Here is a 3,401-nt window from a genome sequence, read left to right on the forward strand (position 1 = left end):
CTCCTCTCTCTCTCTGTCCCTCTCTCTCTTTCCCTCTGTCTCTCTGTGTCTTTCTGTGTCCCTCTCTCTGTGGTCCCCCTGTCCCTCTCTCTGTGTCCCTCTCTCTGTCTGGCCCTCTGTGTCCCTCTGTGCCTCTCTGTCCCTCTGTGTCCCCTCTCTCTGTCTCTCTCGGTGTCTCTCTCTGTTCCTCTGTCCCTCTGTCCCTCTCTCTCTCTCTCTCTCCCTCTCTCTCTGTCCCCCCCTCTCTCTCTGTCTCTGTCTCTCTCTCTCTCTCTCTCTCTCTCTCTCTCTGTCTCTCTCTCTGTCCCTCTCTCTCTCTCTCTCTGTCCCTCCTCTCTCTCTCTGTCCCTCTGTTCCCTCTGTCTCTCTCTCTCTCTCTCTCTCTCTGTCTGTCTCTGTCTCTCTCTCTGTCTGTCTCTCTCTCTGTCTCTCTCTCTCTCTCTCTCTGTCTCTCTCTCTGTCTCTCTCTCTCTCTCTCTCTCTGTCTCTGTCTCTCTCCTCTCTCTCTCTCTCCTCGCTCTCTCTCCTCTCTCTCCTCTCTCTCTCTCTCTCCAGAGTTATCAGTCTCTCTCCAGTATCAGTGTATCTTCAGACTTACCCAGCATCGTTGTCCGTCCTCTTCAGTACTTTGGAGATGTGAGTAAGACTGTGTCTGTACTGAGAGAGAAACTAGAAGACTTCCTTAAAGGAGAATGGACCAAGATCTCCACTACAGGTGTGTTGAAAACAATAAGAACATCAACTTTAGACCATTGAAAGTTCCCTACTAGTCATATACATGTGGAATATGGTATGATGATAACATTCCCTCTCTCTGTCAATGTGTTTGTGTGTCTGTAGTGAATATAGTGGAGGTTGTACTGCCTCCAGAGCCCAAGACCAGAGAAGAGTTGTTACAATGTGAGTCTCTTTATTGTGAAGTAACTAACAGTCTCTTTTTACTGACACTCCTAACAATCCCTCTAGAAATATATAGCAATAGTAGATCTAATCAAAGACTGGGTATCTATCTGACTCCTCATATTTCTCATATTTGATCTCTGCTGTGCTCTAATCAAAGACAGGGTAGATACAGTATCTGACTTAACTTATTGTTCTGACTCCCCTCATTGGGTCTCTGCTCTGCTCTTCTCCCAGATTCCTGTCAGCTCACACTGGACCCAAACACAGCAGACACACACCTCTCTCTGTCTGAAGGGAACAGAAAGGTGACCTATACAGACCAAGTCCAACCATATCCTGACCATCCAGACAGATTCACCAACCAGTACCAGGTTCTGTGTAGAGAGGGTCTGTCTGGACGCTGTTACTGGGAGGTGGAGTGGAGTGGGGAGTTGGTTATGTACAGCAGTCTCATATAAAGACATCAGCAGAACAGGGTCAGGTAATATATTTGGATTCAATAACAAGTCCTGGAGTTTACAGTGCTGTAGTGATGGTTATTATTTCAGACACAATAATGTTGAGACTAACGTATCAGGCCCTCAGTCCTCCAGAGTAGGAGTGTACCTGGATCACAAGGCAGGTACTCTGTCCTTCTACAGTGTCTCTGACACAATGACCCTCCTCCACAGAGTCCAGACCACATTCACTCAGCCCCTCTATCCTGGGATTATGCTCTATAGTTATTATGGTACTGCTGAGCTGGTTAAACTGTAGTAGGGGCCACATAGATACTAGTCATGCTGGTGTAGTCTATAGCTGAGCTGGTTAAACTGTAGTAGGGTCCACATAGATACTAGTCACGCTGGTGTAGTCTATAGCTGAGCTGGTTAAACTGTAGTAGGGTCCACATAGATACTAGTCATGCTGGTGTAGTCTATAGCTGAGCTGGTTAAACTGTAGTAGGGTCCACATAGTTACTAGTCATGCTGGTGTAGTCTATAGCTGAGCTGGTTAAACTGTAGTAGGGTCCACATAGATACTAGTCATGCTGGTGTAGTCTATAGCTGAGCTGGTTAAACTGTAGTAGGGTCCACATAGATACTAGTCATGCTGGTGTAGTCTATAGCTGAGCTGGTTAAACTGTAGTAGGGTCCACATAGATACTAGTCATGCTGGTGTAGTCTATATCTGAGCTGGTTAAACTGTAGTAGGGTCCACATAGATACTAGTCATGCTGGTGTAGTCTATAGCTGAGCTGGTTAAACTGTAGTAGGGTCCACATAGATACTAGTCATGCTGGTGTAGTCTATAGCTGAGCTGGTTAAACTGTAGTAGGGTCCACATAGATACTAGTCATGCTGGTGTAGTCTATAGCTGAGCTGGTTAAACTGTAGTAGGGTCCACATAGATACTAGTCATGCTGGTGTAGTCTATAGCTGAGCTGGTTAAACTGTAGTAGGGTCCACATAGATACTAGTCATGCTGGTGTAGTCTATAGCTGAGCTGGTTAAACTGTAGTAGGGTCCACATAGATACTAGTCATGCTGGTGTAGTCTATAGCTGAGCTGGTTAAACTGTAGTAGGGTCCACATAGATACTAGTCATGCTGGTGGTGATGGTCCCCAGATGTGATGATTTATTCTGCTGTGTTTTATGTACAATCCTTATTTTCTGACTGATTTGAATTTGAAGAGATTTAAGGTTTTCATATTTGATAAAATACAATGTCCATTTCCATGAATCATGATGTCTGGTGGTGATGTAACAACAGGTGGTCTTTTTAATCCACTATCCAGAGTCAGGAACAGATGAAGTTAGGTCTGCTACTGTTCAGTGATTAAATATATATACTTCTGTGAATATATGAACCATTTGCATCCAAAAATAAACTGCTCACATTTTGGAGATAAACTTTGTAAGGACTGTGTGTGTTTTTGTGTAAATAGTTTCTGAAAAAAGTGTGTCCAGCTCAAACGCTGATTGTTGTTGTAAATGAGCGTTCTAAAGGAGCGTTCTAAAGGAGCGTTCTAAAGGAGCGTTCTAAAGGAGCGTTCTAAAGGAGCGTTCTAAAGGAGCGTTCTAAATGAGCGTTCTAAATGAGGGTTCTAAACGAGGGTTCTAAAGTAGCGTTCTAAATGAGCGTTCTAAACAAGGGTTCTAAATGTGTGTTCTAAATTGAGAGGTAGCCTGACTGCCATTAGGTACCGAGATGAGATCCTCAGACCCCTTGTGAGACCATATGCTGGTGCGGTTGGCCCTGGGTTCCTCCTAATGCAAGACAATGCTAGACCTCATGTGGCTGGAGTGTGTCAGCAGTTCCTGCAAGAGGAAGGCATTGATGCTATGGACTGGCCCGCCCGTTCCCCAGACCTGAATCCAATTGAGCACATCTGGGACATCATGTCTCGCTCCATCCACCAACGCCACGTTGCACCACAGACTGTCCAGGAGTTGGTGGATGCTTTAGTCCAGGTCTGGGAGGAGATCCCTCAGGAGACCATCCGCCACCTCATCAG

At 45.4% G+C, this 3,401-nt stretch overlaps 1 long non-coding RNA gene across 1 annotated transcript; it reads left to right on the forward strand.

Moving 5' to 3' along the window:
• The first annotated feature begins 546 nt into the window (after positions 1 to 546).
• Positions 547 to 2,800, forward strand: LOC145876182 (uncharacterized). Its single transcript, XR_014391452.1, has 3 exons — positions 547 to 715; positions 841 to 900; positions 1,138 to 2,800. It is a non-coding gene; the product is annotated as an uncharacterized LOC145876182 (long non-coding RNA).
• The last annotated feature ends 601 nt before the right edge of the window (positions 2,801 to 3,401 follow it).

Source organism: Salmo salar, unplaced genomic scaffold (genome assembly GCF_965601325.2).
Source record: "Salmo salar unplaced genomic scaffold, fSalSal1 ptg000468l, whole genome shotgun sequence".
Lineage (NCBI taxonomy): Eukaryota > Metazoa > Chordata > Actinopteri > Salmoniformes > Salmonidae > Salmo > Salmo salar.